This window comes from Macrobrachium rosenbergii, chromosome 44 (genome assembly GCF_040412425.1).
Source record: "Macrobrachium rosenbergii isolate ZJJX-2024 chromosome 44, ASM4041242v1, whole genome shotgun sequence".
Classification (NCBI taxonomy): Eukaryota; Metazoa; Arthropoda; class Malacostraca; order Decapoda; family Palaemonidae; genus Macrobrachium; species Macrobrachium rosenbergii.
The window spans coordinates 6,605,272-6,622,660 of record NC_089784.1 but is presented as its reverse complement, the minus strand read 5'-3'; the positions used below and the strand labels follow the sequence as shown (position 1 = coordinate 6,622,660).

General features: G+C 32.7%; 1 long non-coding RNA gene across 1 annotated transcript in view; it reads right to left on the bottom strand.

Moving 5' to 3' along the window:
• LOC136829295 (uncharacterized) overlaps positions 1–16,736 on the bottom strand; it is a 107,914-nt gene extending 91,178 nt beyond the window's left edge. Inside the window, exon 1 of the long non-coding RNA XR_010850347.1 lies at positions 16,606–16,736. This is a non-coding gene — a long non-coding RNA (uncharacterized lncRNA). The remainder of the gene's footprint in view (positions 1–16,605) is intronic.
• Between the last annotated feature and the right edge of the window lie 653 nt (positions 16,737–17,389).

Sequence of the window (17,389 nt, the reverse complement as noted above, 5' to 3'; positions counted from 1 at the left end):
TTTCCTTTTTTAATGTAGAATAATATTCTCTATAGTCTATCTGTATTCAAAATGACCTATGGAAAAATAATGAAGTTACGCCTTTTATTATTTTAATAACATTTTTATATTCCAAATCTTCCCGTAGATTCTATTGTAATTGAACAAAGTATCTTATTTATAACATGAAAATTTCCAGCGCCGTCCTTACTGATTACATATAAAGTGTATTTCATCCACTGTAAATTGACCTTTCGTCTATATATCTCCGCGCATATTATTAAAGACCTGGGATGCATTTTTCGTCGTCGGGATTTTAACTGTAACTCCTTGCTTATTGATATTTAATAGCTAGTTTTGTGTTTTTGCGTCTTAACATCTTCCATGGCAAAGGCAATTCATCTGAGAACAATTTTTGGAACGTGATAGTCTGGATAACCGGTTTGTCGCAGAATTTCTGTTAGATCCAGAGGGCCTAGAAAATTAATTTTCAGAGTAAAAGCAAATGGTTGAGGCTGCTTGGGGGTGATTTTCATAAAATAGCCGATGCCTTTCATTTCTGATACAAATGTCGGTAAAAGACTTAGGGAGCCTCTGAAATATGTACCAGCTCGGAACCAGCAGACGCTGGAAATGAAGATTCAGAGGCAAACCCACTAGCATCTACAAGCATGCTCTCAGTGGGGGATGATTTAAATGCTCCTGTACACACTCTTACTCCTCCACGGTGAATTGGATTAAGCATTTTAAGGTTATTAGGCTTTCCCGAAGTGCACACTTCACACCTTTAAGTTAATTTTGAAAAGACCAAGGCTTTGTATGGTCTCAACATCTGAATTCGGTCTGCATCCCACGAAGTGTGAAGTAGAACTTTCAGCACATTCACTGCTTTCAAGCACTGTGTCTTAAAGAGAGAGAGAGAGAAGTATTATTCATGAAATTCCATAGTACTACAGATATGCAGTAGGAAACCAACAAATCTGCCGGTCGATAAAATTATAAATATTCATAATTTCTGGTGATATGAGAGTACTGGGTTTTACATAAAACGTGGATGGACACGAAAATTTCTCTCATTCTTTTCGACTTTCAACTTACTTTTAATTTTTTACAATTCAAAATAAATGCTTACTAGTTTCCGTTAAGGGACCATAATTTCTTCTTATGCCTTTTTAGAAACCCGAACATCTAATAAAAGTAGACGTGTAAACTATATACTAATTGTATGAATATATATGAATTCCAGAAGACATCAGCGGTGCCATATGATGTCATAAAAGCACAAAAATATAAGAAATAAAAAAAGTATAAACATACATTGAACGAACGTATTAAACTAATAAAAACTCGTGAAGATGTTAATTTTTTAGGTTGTTAACGAAAGTTAAAAGATGTTTACAAACATGTCCAGAAATCCCCGACGAAAAATGTGTGGCCGTTTTTTGTAATCAATGACAGAAAAACCCAAATAACAACAAAAGCCTCTTTTTACTCCTTGTGGTTTCATAAAAGTTGTGCGCAAAAATTGGAAGAGAAAGTTCCCTAGGCAATGCTTAATGAAACATCCCTGTCTGGTTACATTTCCAGGAGGAACGAAAATGATTTTTAGTTCAGATTTTCTTTCAAAATGATTAAAATTCGCTTTACAAACAAATAAATAAATATATAAAAAAACTTGAAAGGAAAGAGCTGATTTCACTACATGTGAGAAGAATTCAAATTAATTTTGACAATGAGATTCACAAAAACTGATATGACATTTGGTAAGGTTAAGCAACATTGGGTCTGATCGGAGATTTGATTGCTGGCCAGTTAAGTAAAAAAGCTCCGGTGAAGGTACACCATAAATCAATAATTGACGTATTGCAACAGATCTTTGATGGCAGGTGTTAGTGGTAATGTGCCCTTATGACTGAATTGAAATTGTTACCTTATTTATTCATTCCCCTTGAACAACTTACAAAAAAAAAAAAAAAAAGAAGAAACGAATACCTGTTATCAGTTTCGAGGCTCATGTCAAATGAGTGTTGAGTATTTTCAAAGTAATCCTTGAATCAGTTATTCAGTAACCCCCAAAGCATTTATTTATCCCATATTCAGTTTATGTAACGGCCATATTATTGTAAATATTAAAAGCCTTTCAGGCTGATATAAATACCAGTTCAAATCCGTCAGAAGCTCAGATTATTTAAAATGCCATTTCTAAAATCCGGATTCGATATTATGTATTATAGAAAACCATTCTGTCACTATAAATAATTTAGTCGTGCTGTGGTATTTTCACGCAATATCGTTGCTAAAATGATGTGGTTCCACAGTGGAACAACAAGGACTGATTATCAGGAAAAAGGCTAAACATCTGTAAGATTTCAACGGCTGCGATAGTTCATACTAAGGAGTTTCAAATTAATTATTGGACACTAGGATTCATCGAAAGACAACTGGAATGGAAAGGGGAAGAAGAGACACTTATTGTTGGAATGAAACGAAGAGCAATCATGCATTCTAATAATAATACTTACTTGTATGAGGTTAATCAATGAAAAAAGGGCTAATGCATATGATAACGGCAATAATAATATCATTTAAAATTTTGACTAAGATATTGATCACAATAAATAAAACGCATCTAATCATCGTTATCAAAATAGTGAGGAAACAACTATCCTTTACGTAACTATCTTACTTAGATACAATACGTCAGTTCAAAATAGAATTTGCAAGCAACTGTTTACTCAGAGCTGAAATCCAGAACACATTTCTGAAAACATTCAAACGTAAAATTCAGTTTTTGACGGAAAAGGTTTTCCAACTCCATTTCATCATCGGTAGCTTCCACTGTGTTATTCCATGAGTTGAAAACAATTTTGTGGAAAAATACTTTATGTTTTAGGTAGTACTACACACACACACACACACACACACACACACACACACACACACACACACACACACACACACACATATATATATATATATATATATATATATATATATATATATATATATATATATATATATATATATATTGCTTCATGGTTTTGTCATATATTTCTGATTGGAATTCTGAAACCCAATAACGGTGGCCGGTATGTACACTCCAGGTTTTTTGATCCCGGTAATTTCACCCCCAGTATTTTGACTCCCGGTAAATTGAGATCCGGTTTCGTTAACAACCGGTAATTTGACACCCAAAATAAACAAGTAGCTTATTTAGGTAGCGTACATATTTTTAAATAGCTGAGAGCAATTACCTTATTTAGTAAATGGAAATTACATTGATCGATTGTCTAGTAAGTTGAAGGCTTAGTTTACATATAAATTTTTTTTAATTCAAGTAGGCCTATATCAGTAGCATTTGGCAGTTGGATCCGAGCTACTGGCGGTATAAAAACATTTTTATAACTGTCTCGTACTATTCAGAAAACCCGTGGAAGAAATAAACTCGCAGATGGCTTAAATTACGTTTACGAAAGACAGAAAATAAACGCTGATGGAATAAAAAAAATTATTGGAAGTGTGGAGTGGAGAGTTGCAAAGAACGCCTACTTATATTAACAGGAGTACTTACTTAGATCCACACTTCCAATAATTTTTTTTATTCCATCAGCGTTTATTTTCTGTCTTTCTTAAATGTAATTAAATCATCTACGAGTTTATTTCTTCCATGAATAGTATGAGACACAGTTATAAAAATGTTTTTATACAGCCAGTAGGTCGGATGCAACTACCAATGTTATTGATATAGGCCCACTTGAATTAAAAAATTATATGAAAAATAAGCCTTCAACTTAATAAACAATCAGGTTATGTAATTTCAATTTCCTAAATAACGAATAGCTCTGAGCTATTTAAAAAATATGTACTCTACCTAAATAAGCTTTTTGTTTATTTTGGGCTTCAAATTACCGGGTATTAACGAAACCGGATCTCAATTTGCCGGGATTCACAATACCGAGATCAAAGTTCAAAGGTGTCAAAATACCTAGAACCCCAATAACACCGACATTCTCAATTTAACAAATGGATTCCTATTGGTCTCTTATAGTTTCATAAATTGGTGCATTTCATGTTGGAAAAAATTGAATACAAAGATTTTGATTTTTAGTTTTGCTGTATCGTAGCCATTTACGCCTCAGCATACGAATAATCTGATCTTCTCATTAACGAAATGTTTGCTTATCATGCTTTATATACATCAGTAAGCAACAGACTGCATGAATATATGTATATAAAGAGTTTTTATATGCGTAATGAATAAAGGCTCCCATATTTTGATTATTTTGAAGGTAAAAGTAATGATGATTAATAGACTTTTACTCTTATTTTCATATTGAATGTTCAGCCAATTTAGATATTGCAATAATATTAATGAAAACCAGTATAAATCTAAGAAGAAAAAGATATTTCAGAAAATGCCATTACATTTATTGCTTCGAAGTTAAATTTCTTTAATCACTGACATAAAACAATAAAACTGCACGAAATATTGAAGAATATATCATAAAGATTAAAAACAAAAATACATTAACGTAAGATCAAAGCTTCTAGCATTTTGGAAGAGATGACATAATTTTTATGTGCTATTTTCGTATTGCTTTTCTGCTAAATGGAATTGCAGTTAAACAGTGTCTTTGTGAGTAAGCATTGTCTTCAGTTTACTCTTTATCAGTTACTTAAAAACAGTTATGCAGTAAATAAGATATGCTCCTAATGAACATTTTTTTTCGTCGCCATTCAATTTCTCATCAAAGTTTCTTTTGTAAAATTCCGACTTCATCCACCAACATCCTGTTACATTTCCAATTCAGTGATGTTATTAGAAACTCCATATTTCACAAAGACCAGTAACCTGTCCTGACTTTCTAACCTTACCTGTAGCAGTGATATACACGAATAAAGAGACACAAGCAATAGAAAACGAAGACTGTTTTCCTAAGATATATGTCAAATTTGCAATTAATATTAGAAGTTGTCGATACAAGTTTCTGAGCCTAATTGTTAACTTCATTTCAGAAAAACCTTGTTTCTAGAGAGAGAGAGAGAGAGAGAGAGAGAGAGAGAGAGAGAGAGAGAGAGAGAGAGAGAGAGAGAGAGAGAGAGAGTAACTGTGTTTAAATATTCAATGAATTAATATGAAAAGATGAAAGTAAGAACTTTTTGTTGAATTACTCTTCAAATTCATAGATAACTAGATAGATAGGTAAACAGACATATTGATGGATAGATAGAGAATCTTTGTAATATCTAATATATTCCCTCAATTCTTAGGCACGAATCGCTGGATGATACAGTATGGAAAAGCATAGGTTAAATGCCTCATCGAAGTATTTTTCAAATAATTATAATATAAAGACCATGAATCCCCCAAAAATCAAAGCAGCTGTATGTAGGTCATTCGTTATATTATGTCCTCGGCAAGTGAAGTACTGTATGGCATTGAAGTGTTATGCATACAAGGAGGTTGTGTTTCTGGATACCAAGAACTTGATGAAAATGAAGTGACACTGCAAAAACGTTTTTTGCTGGTTTGTGAAAAAGGGAGACATTAAAGGAACTCTGGAAATTGTAATAAACATAAATAGCATTTGTTATCATATTGCAATTTATCTCTCTGACGGTCTAGTTGCAGTTAGATCACGGATGTGCATAAAAGGTTTCTCTGCGAATATCGGTCACTAATTAGAAGGCTTATAAGGTTGAGTTCAGATACATTAATTACTACCACCACTATAATAATAATAATAATAATAATAATAATAATAATAATAATAATAATAATAATAATAATAATACCTTGTACTCAACATTTTGTGACGGAGCACTGAACTAGTTGTGGATACTTGATAAAGACAAATTATCTGTTCTGTTGTTATATTTTTATGATGGAAGTGAAAAGACAACATTGTAAAATTTCTTCTTTCCCTCGTTATTAGAATGCCTTTCTCTGTACTAAAAATAGGTAGGTGATATTCACAAAAATTATCAGAAATTTGTCGTCTTAGATTAGTTTTTTAATTTTCTGGTATGACTTTTCATTAGCGGCTTGTGTCTTCAATTTTGTGGATGTTATTAGATCAAGTAGAATGCCCTAATACGGATAGTTTATGTAGGAAATGAATAACAAAATTATACAAAAGTCTTATACGATTATATATAGAGGATATTTCATACTTTAACAAACTTAGTTCTATTATTCGGAACTCGTCTTCGGCCATATGCAGACGTTGTCTAAGCGTTAACATTTGATTTCATCGCATTACATGTAACAAATTCATACGTGGAGTGCAGTAGTTTAGACATTATCACTGGAATATTATCTGTTTTCATATATTTTCGAATTTCTTTCGTATATTTCACAACAGCTGGTTGCGGAATGAAAAGAATGATTGACTTTACACGACAGCAAAACAAAAGTTTCTTTTGTTTTTCACATATAAAGAATTGCGCAGTAAAAGCCAGCTTTCACATGTAACATCAAATCATAACGTGTTTGCGATATTTCCCTATCTATCTAATATTAAGATTGAAACTTTCCTTATGAATCACAAACGTTAATTATGACAATATCCTTATTACCAGCAGCAGCATATTAATATTTTACTAGTATGTGAGAAATAAGCACACGATTCCTTTAGAAAATAACACAGAATGGCATACATTTATAATAACCATATATCTATAATAATGTGTTGCTCATAAATCTAAATAGAAAAAAAAAGAATAATGTAGTTGAAAGCTTGTGAGATTTCCCATGTACACTTGGTAATGGCAAATGGTTATGGGAAGCTGCAAAATTTGTATTAAACAAATCAAACTTTTAACAGACTGATATCTCGAGATATTTGTTATTTGTTATTTTTTTCGCTGTTTACCTTTAATTTTTCAATTACCTGACGTAATAAATACCAAATATATCATTAAAAATGTTAAATGTTATTATTTAATATATATTCTTAATGCATAACAAGAGTACTTCAATTAACTAGTCAGTAACCAGTACCAGTGTCGATCACATCTGACCTCAAGGAAACCCCTCGCAAGATCTTTCATGTGCTAATCGCCATTCTCCACGAAACAGGTCAATCTCTATTTGCGACACCATTAAGGGAAGGGGTCTCTCACAAATCCCCATTTCCGCCCGGAATTCTCGAGAATGCTTTAATGGAGGAACTCAGGGATCACTTGGCTTTAGCACCTTTAAGTCTGGAATGGTGTATTATTATTATTATTATTTCATTAAACGGTCATGGGAAATGTCTGCATTATTTCAGGACCGGCAAAAATGATTGTTTTTAAGTAAGGGGAGAATACTGATGCGCCACAAAGTTAAATAATGGCCAAGACTTTGCGGAAGAGAAGACAGCGAATGAACGCAAGCAGCTACGCGGAAAACAATGGACCTTGGGGACGAATGGAATCCACAAAGCTGTAAAACTGAATACAGTGCACCACAGTGAAAACAGCTTGCATTACCGGCTTAATGGTATCGACAAATAAACATCCATAAAAGAAAGTTGGATATCATGCTGAGTTGTTCTCTTATGAGTGATTATGACTATCGCTGTAAGAGTTGATATTTACTTGTGATTTGATATCCTTGGTTATAAAAATATAGCTTCCACCCACTTCAGAATTTATAATTTTGTAATTCGTGTTTTCAAGTAAATGAAATGTCAGTCTTGGCGTATTTTTTCTACTACGTACTTGTAAATTCAATATATATACATATACATACATATATATATATATATATATATATATATATATATATATATATATATATATATATATATATATATATATATATATATATATATATATATATATATATATATATATATATATATATATATATATATATATATATATATATATATATATATATATATATATATATATATATATATATATATATATATATATATACATATATGACATATATATATATATATATATATATATATATATATATATATCAGGAAAAAGTGAATCATAATGTCATTTATACCGGTGTGAGAAAGAATATTTCTGTTAAAAAATATGCCTGAGGCCGCCAGTGGTAAGTACATATGTGACATGGACTACATTCATACCTACATAAACACAATCATACATACATACATATTACTAAAAGGACCTCATTCAAACTGGATGGTATCTAATGGAGTTTTTTATTCACAAACACACACACACACATATATATATATATATATAATATATATATATATCCTTCCTTGGTCTTTCTCTATATATATATATATATATATATATATATATATATATACGATTTTCTAGATATGCTGTCTTATGCCATAGTTATATATATATATATATATATATATATATATATATGTATGTGTGTGTATGACTGTAAAATATTTTCTGTTAAAACAGATTTGCATCTAATAAAAGGAGTCGTAAAAACACCAAAATGGCAGAAATTACAGTTATATTTCGAAGACAACTATCTTCCTCGAGTGACAGTTGAGGAAGACAGTTGTCTCCATAATATAACTCCACAATTTCTACCCTTTTGGTGTTTTTATGGGCTCCTTTTATTAGACAGATAAACAATATGTATATATATATATATATATATATATATATATATATATATATATATATATACATATACATATACATATATTATATGTATGTATGTATGTATGTATTTAATAGTAGTTTTGTCCTTAGAAGGGGTGACACGAGATGTGTTTAAACTGTCTGTGGTATCCAGACAAAAGCTTTTGCTTAGGGCAGAACGACCCCTGGCAAAAGCTCCCCAGGAAAAAAAAACTCAGGTAGTTTGGCATATCCAAATATGAAATGAGCTTAACTTCGGCAAATATAAGCAGGAACTTAAAATGGCAGGAAAATTAATGAAAAAAATGGATAACAAAGGATATAGAAAGGACAGCCACCAGGTGTTCTTGGTCCCCGTGCACCCCAAAGTGAATGAAAGGTAATTATCCCACGTAGAGGATAAATCACAGGTCAGGTCATACCTGAAATGACATTTCATCCGTTAATCTTCCTAAACGGGATTATTAATGCGGTCAGTTGGAGAGGATTACAAAATGATATGAGATTAAGTTCGAATTTTCATGATTTTCCCCTCGGTGGAATTTGTGTGAATATTTTGGCTAGCATATAATACTCGTATATGGATTTGGGTTAAGTACCGAAAAACGTTTTGTACATTTTATTCCTAAGGATAAAACCAAGCTTTATGCTTGCCATTCAATGCTTGCAATGTAAAAGAAATTCAATACAATACTAACGACAGTGAATCAGGATGGAATGGTGATGAATACATACATGCCACTGGTTTCAGCAAATATGAAAAAATAAATCGGTAATTGTGGACATAATTCAGAAATGAACAAAATGAAATACAGCGGCTTCTGGGTACTTAGAAACCTACAAAACAAGTTTATATATTTTACCATGAGCTAGCGATATACCTGTTTTGTTACGTGAAAAGAGTGCATATTTCAAAACATATTGAGAAACGACTGTAAAAGACACGGTAGAATCGTTCCGGACTTCGCAACTTGTGAAGAGGAAAATAACCGCGGAAGGAGAAATGTGCTATAATGGATTTTGTTTACTGGCTTATATTTCTAATGACTAAGAAAATTTATAGAAGAAAAAGAAAACCTAAAACTAAGAATCTACGGCATCATGCATTCTTTTTATATGTATGATGTGAATTCACGCTTAATTACATAAATACAAAGCAGACAGAATTACATCTTACACAATGTAATATTCTATGAAAATATTTGCATCACTAATTAATATGTCTAACTGGTATCAGTCATAGAAAAAATCTATGAAATATTCCTTTATCAACACACGGGATTATAATGCAATCTAAGGAATGACTACATTAATTCTTAGACGCTAAACCAGTTATCACACTACTGTGGTCACTGTCCCATTTATCATTGTATTATTGTGTTGACTGTCCATTTTATCTAGCTATGACTGTACTGACTGTCCGATTTATCCATTCATTACTGCACTGACTGTCCCTTTTATCCAGGTATTACTGTAATGACTGACCCATTTATCCAGTTATTATTGTGGTGACTGTCCCATTTATCCAGGTATTACTCCACTGATTTTCCCATTTATCCAATCATTGCTCTGCTGACTGTCCCTTTTATCCAGATATTACTGTGTTGACTGTCCCATTCATCAATGTTTTACTTTACTAACTCTCCCATTCATCCAGGTATTACTGAGATGACTGTCCCTTTTACCCAGGTATTACTGTGCTGTCTGTCCCTTTTTCCCAGGTATTACTGTGCTGACCGTCCAATTTATCCAGGTATTATTGTGGTGACTGTCTCTTTTATCGAGACATTACTATTCTGTCTGTCCCTTTTATCTAGATATTACTGAGCTGACTGTCCATTTTGTCCAGGTATTACTGAGGTAACTGTCCATTTTATCCAGGTATTACTGTGGTGACTGTCCCATTTATCCAAGTATTACTGTCATGGCTGTCTCATTTATCTAAATATTACTGTGCTGACTGTCCCTTTTATCCAGGTGGAATTACTGTGGTGGCTGTCCCATTTATTCAGGTATTGCCATACTGCCTGTCCCTTTTATCCAAGTATTACTGAGGTGGCTGTCTCTTTTATCCAGGTATTACTGTGGTGGCTGTCCATTTTATCCAGGTATTGCTGTGGTGACTATCTAAACCTTGATACAGAATTATTATTCACAGGAAAGAAAAATATTTTCAATAATAGGGTATGACAGACCCGAAGAGTTTATTTACCACACAAGTTACAAAGGGAAGGGGGAAGGGGGCTGGAGGAAGGGGAAGAGGATGGGGGGTACGGTTTGAAACCTACACTATTATCTAAGTTGGGTCAAATGATGGCCATATGCCAAATTTTGTCTAGATCGGTAAAACGGTTCGAATTCCTATAGCGCACAAAGTTACAAATATATAAACACAGACAAACATTCAATTTTGTATATAAGATTATTTATATATATATATATATATATATATATATATATATATATATATATATATATATATATATATATATAGTATAATACTGCAAAGACATTCCCACATTGAACCACTTATTCTTGCATTTACCATAGTTTAATCTTTCCATCTATTCCTCAGCCAGATTTTTTTTTTACATTTAATACTGCTGTCATTTTTTCTTTCAGTTTACCTGAAATAGAATGCTGCATAACATGTAAAATATTAAGCAAAACGAATCACTAATCTTTATATACACATACGACATGAATATACACACACATACAGACACCCAAATACACGAGCATACACACATCCACAAATTTATATATATATATATATATATATATATATATATATATATATATATATATATATATATATATATATATATATACATACATACATACATACATACATACATACATACACGTGCGTGTTAGTATACTAGCCTTAAGCTAGGTAGACTGGTGTTTTACAGGACATACCAATCGTATGATTGTACATTTTGTTATACCAACCAAAACAGCAATAATATAACTCTTAATTCTCTAAGATATAGCTCTCCAGGCTTTACTTTAATACGTTCATATTTTTAGTACTCCTATCGAAGCAAGTTTGTGCACACATAGTTTCCGGCACGAAAGAACCAGTACTGATATTAAGGATTCATCGACATTTCAATATTCGTGGTGAATGATAATGCAAAAATTCCTTTGTGCAGGCGAACTCAGATAATTTGGAAATTATCTGCAACATTATTCGGTACTCGCTCGTCATATTCTCTGAATAAATTATCGTTATTATACAGTGTAGAAATTCTGCTCCCGAATGTATGAAGAATTGTATCGTTGAATATTATCCTAAAATATGTAACTTAGAATGATTGTTTTAATTGATGCTTATATATCAGTATTTCAGACATAAGATAGGAATTTAAACCTGAGAGAGAGAGAGAGAGAGAGAGAGAGAGAGAGAGAGAGAGAGAGAGAGAGAGAGAGAGAGAGAGAGAGAGAGAGAGAATTATTATTATCTATGAAATTCCATAGTACCAGAGATATGATGTACTTTGATGGAAATCAACGAAGTTGACGTCTGTGAAAATTATAAGTGTCTTTATTTTATTTCTTGATATCTTATAGCAAGATACTGGGTTTTAAGTAAAACGTGAAAGGACACGGAAATTTCACTATTTATTTTCGACTTTCAACTTACTTTTAATTTTATGCTAATCAAAATGAATGATTACTAGTTACCGTTAAGGAATTATCGGTTCTTTTTATGACTATTTGAACATCCAACCATCTAATAAAAGTTGACGAGTAAATTCTGTGCTAATTATATGAAGATAGATGAATTTCCGATGGCATCACCGAAGACATGTGCTGGAGATGTCAATTTATCTACTTGTCAATGGAAGCTAAAAGAAGTTTACGAACAATACCAGAAATCCCCGACAAACAATGCGTGGAGATTTTTGTTGTCAATGATAGATAAACCCAGGTGACATCAAAAGCCTCTATTTACTCCTTCATAAAAGCTATGTGCAAAAAATTGGAAGCGAAAGACAAAGTTTGGTGACACATCCCTATTCGGCTACATTTCCAAAAATAACTAAAATGATTTTTAGTTACTTCTGGAGCAGGTAGGAAAGCAACAAGTGATGCATGCGTAATCACGAATACTGTAAGTATTTAAAAGATTTTCTTTCCAAACAATTATTGCAATAGACCTGTAGCAAAAAAAAAAATGATTGTGTCTTAAATTATATATATATATATATATATATATATATATATATATATATATATATATATATATATATATATATATATATTTATAATATTCAAGTGATCGTGTTGCATTCATACTGATACACCATGGGTGAATAAGTTATTGATTACTGTGATGTCCAGATAAATCTGAATCCCTGAACGAACGATTACACAGCCGATCAAATCACTACGACCGAACTGGTTTCAATTAATGTTGCATATTTCCCTTCAGATCACAAGAAGTAAAGCATCTTAATAAGTTTCATATTTTTTTCAGAGACCTGACACTTTGAAATGTTTACGAATATTACAGAGTGTGTACAAACGTTATCAAATATTTAGAAAGGAAAACGAAAAAAGAAAACAAAATGAAACAAAAGTGTTACGAAGTTTACGGATTTCATGGGGGCATCTATAGAAAACGACAAAAATTAAGGTGGTCCTTGAAAAAAAGCAAAGTAAAAAACAATTTCCAATTGAAACTAAGTTACTAAGAAAACCATGAACAATCTAAAATCTAAAAAATCAAATGGTTACGAGAAATTTTAAGACATCTGAAAGGTATTTAGAAAAAGGGCCCAAGTGAAAGGAAAAATATTTAAACGTACAAGAAATCTTTATGAAAGTTTTAGACAACAAAATTGAACTCCTCATAATTTCATTTTAGTAACAGATCTCGTTCTAATCATTAGGAAAGAACTTTATATATCTTAACTATATATAACACTTAACACCTCGTAGCCATTAACGAAATGACAAAAGAAATGAAGGGAAATAAGTAAGGAAATTTTGTATTCCTCAGTAATGGTAACGGCCCAAATATCACAGTAATTTCACGTTTCATAAACTTTCTGTTTTTATTCCAAAAACATGATGAATATTTTTGTTGACATCATTTCGACCACAGGATTCATTTGGAGTGCGGTTGCACCAAAAGTAAAGAGTAAAGTTATACAGATACGGGAACAGATTCATCAGTGGCCTCTTTTCTAAAAATTCAATAAGAACAGAATTTGGTTTGAAGTTTCATCGATAATACTTTCTTGACGTGAAATCTGTTGAATAATATTATTAACTTGTTGGAAGTAATTTGAAAGTGATAATAGTTCGAATGAATAAACTGTATCAAATCATTATTATTATTATTATTATTATTATTATTATTATTATTATTATTATTATTATTATTATTATTATTATTACACAAATATCATTTACACATATTTTACTAAAATAAGAAAGCTCATTCCAAATGCAATGTACAAAAAAAAAAAAATATTCAGAGTTAAAAACTAGAATACTTGTCTGAAAATATTTGACTGAAAAATTAAGTCTTTTTAATTTAGCATGGATTTTTACATGTCAGCGTTGGTAGTTTCCACTGTGTTGTCCCACTAGTTAAAAATAATTTTATTTTCATAATTACTTCTGGTGAAAGAACGGTTCGTGTTTTGCGTGGCACTAGAAGCATATATAAAAAAATTGTTTTTCGGTTTTGTCACATATTTCCGCGGACATTCCCAAACGCAGATAAATAAAACCAAAAATGTGAATAAACATAAAACTATTTTTCTCGCGTGGTTTCATAAATTAGTGCATTTCATCAGTTAGAAGAAAAAAGTTTGAGTACACGCTAACTAAAGATCCTTCATAGTTTCAGTTTTTATATAGTTTACCGCATTATTATTCTTCATTAAGCATTAATCTCTGCTTGTTTCTAGAGCTTATTTCTTTTTACTGCATAAATTGTACGTGTTACTAAATAGCGGTTACAGTAAAAAAGGATTTTTTTTTTATGTACAAAGTTTTTATAAAACAAGTGCAGACTGCGGATTATATCATATCTGCTGCATCGTTGTTATTTAAACTTTACCACTAGAATAATCTAATCCTCTCACTAATGAAATTTTTGCTGATCATATTTTATGTATATCAGTAAGAAATATAGAGTATGAGTGCAAATTAAGAATTTTTATTGCTACAATCAATAGCATAAATATCTCTGCTCGCGCCCATGAGAGAGAGAGAGAGAGAGAGAGAGAGAGAGAGAGAGAGAGAGAGAGAGAGAGAGAGAGAGAGAGAGAGAGAGAGAGAGAGAGGTATAATTACATATAAAGGGCTTTTATGTTCTAATGATTTTGAAGGTAAAAATAATGATAATTAATATATTCTTATTCCTATGTTCTTAACTTATTTTGAGCCATTTAGATATTGTAATAGTATTAAAGGAAGACCAATATGGAAATAAGAAGAAAAAATGAATGCGAAAATGTCAGCACTCATTTCTTCAAACCTAAATGTGTATAACTATAGGCACAAAAGGAAACAGCAAGAAATTTATCATAAAAATTACTAATAAACTGCATTAATGCAAGATTAAATGTTCTGAAATAATCTTTATTTGAATTTTAAAATTACTTTTCAGGAAAATGAAATTGCAGTTGTATAACTTCTTTTGAATAAGGACAGTTTTCGGGTTACCCTTTCTAAATTGCTTGAGAACAATATCCTTATATGATAAATAAGATATGTCCTACATCGACATCCATTTACGCAGCATTTCAGTGTCTCATGAAGGTTTCTTTTCAAAAATCCCCCTTCATTCACCATTGAAAACTGGAAACCCGAATGTTTCACCAAGATCAGTAACCTTCCCTGACTCTCTAACCTGAGCTACCTAGTTATGTACACGTATAAACATTGCAAAAAAAAAAAAAAAAAAAAAACAGAAAACAAAAAGCCGTCCCAGCGCGCGAAGAAATACGCCACTTGCATTCAGTACCAAAAAGCTTCGATCCAGGTTTCTGAGCCCAACTGGTGATTTCATTTCAGAAAAACCTTGTTTCCAGAATGTCATTATCTTTGTTATACCCTCTTCGCACTGAGCTAGTTCTCACTACGCTCTTCAGAACGGGGAGAAACGAACAGAAACGTAACGGACGTAGTAGACACCAAATACTATCTAATTACGAACGGTATGAATGGGCCAGGACGGGAAGGGTGGTCCAGCACGTCAACCATGTTTAAAATCTGATACCGTTCTACCAGTTCTAAAATAGGATTGGGTAAGGTCGTACTTTGAACGAGACTGGCATACTGGAAACGAAATTGCCATACTGCCAACGTGGCATGAACGACCTGAACGTGGTGCGAACGGGTGAAAATAGTAGCCGTATCTTCGTAGCTCTCTAGTTTCCTATTGTAAAGTGTTTCATTTGATTGCAACAACTGTACCATAAGTTCCTCTTGCTCACTGGTGAGATGTGTCTGTTTTTGCCTTTTTTGTCTTGCCCTGCTGATTATTTGTTTCTTCTTCATTTTCAGAATTTACTCTATTTTCAGCAGCAGCAGAAAGCATAGATAGGTCTATGCAAGCAGCCCCCCCTCAGCATGAACGTCTTCACTGCACTTTTTGGAGGCTCCTCTCGCTTGCCCCTTTTGTTTCCTGCCTCTACTTGGCATGTTCACTGACTGAAGTACTGAATCAAAATGAGAACGGGTGAGAACTGGGTCGTATTTATAGCAGATCAGGCTGGAAATTGACCCAGATCCCCGTTCTGGACGTATTAAAGACTGACTGAGAACGCAGTGTGAACGGGCAGGACTGAGCATGAACTAGCTCAAACGGACATGTCGTATTGTGAACCATTTAGGAACAACCTAGAACGGGTTCAGACTTACTGCAAGTGGGAGGAGACTTAGTGCAAACGGGGTTAGGTGACTTCACGTTGGGTTAAAACTTTTTAAGAACGGGCTTCAAACGACACTGAAGATGCCGTCTTCCCGCTTTTAAACGTTGTGCAGACGTTGTACAAACGGGAATGCACTTACCTGAAACTGTGCCAGGTCGTAGTTTAGGCCAATATTGCCCCTTCCAGCCCGTCCTTACCCAGCTTCATGAAATTTTATAAACGGACATGGACGCATTTTGAACTAGTTCAGTGTGAAGGGACGACATTACCTGAAAGAGATAAAATAATAATGTATCTCAGCCTCTTCGATGATTGCATTTCCAATGAGATTTTCAGGCATTGCGTGAAAATGTTTATTTTGAGATGCCAGGTTAAATAGAATTTCATTCAAAATACCAAATTCATCGTCAGAGAATTAATGCGGATCATTAGTAGAGACTACTTACCTAACTTGATGGAATACACTCAATAACATTGTCTTTTGTTTTGTGTATCATAAAGGGTTTGATTTCGATAGTTTCAGTTGGGGTTTGATATCTTGGGAAATAAATAATATGAAAGAAAGGACTTGAATAAGATCTCTTGCATCTGGTGAAGGGATTCAACTCTAATTACTGTGTTCAAAATGAAATTCCTTTGCACACAGTTGTTGAAGCAGTAATCTCCTGAAGCTGAACTGCGCAAAATTGGATTTGAAAACACTGAGGCCTTATGACTTAATGGCACGATCTTAATCAAATATACAGAGAGAGAGAGAGAGAGAGAGAGAGAGAGAGAGAGAGAGAGAGAGAGAGAGAGAGAACTCGGCACACAGACACGCTGAATCTTACAAACAGAATATTCAAACAAAGATAGACAAGCCACCAGACAAAGAGTTTATCAGTTCATGTGTGCAAGTGTGTTTATGAGAGAGAGAGAGAGAG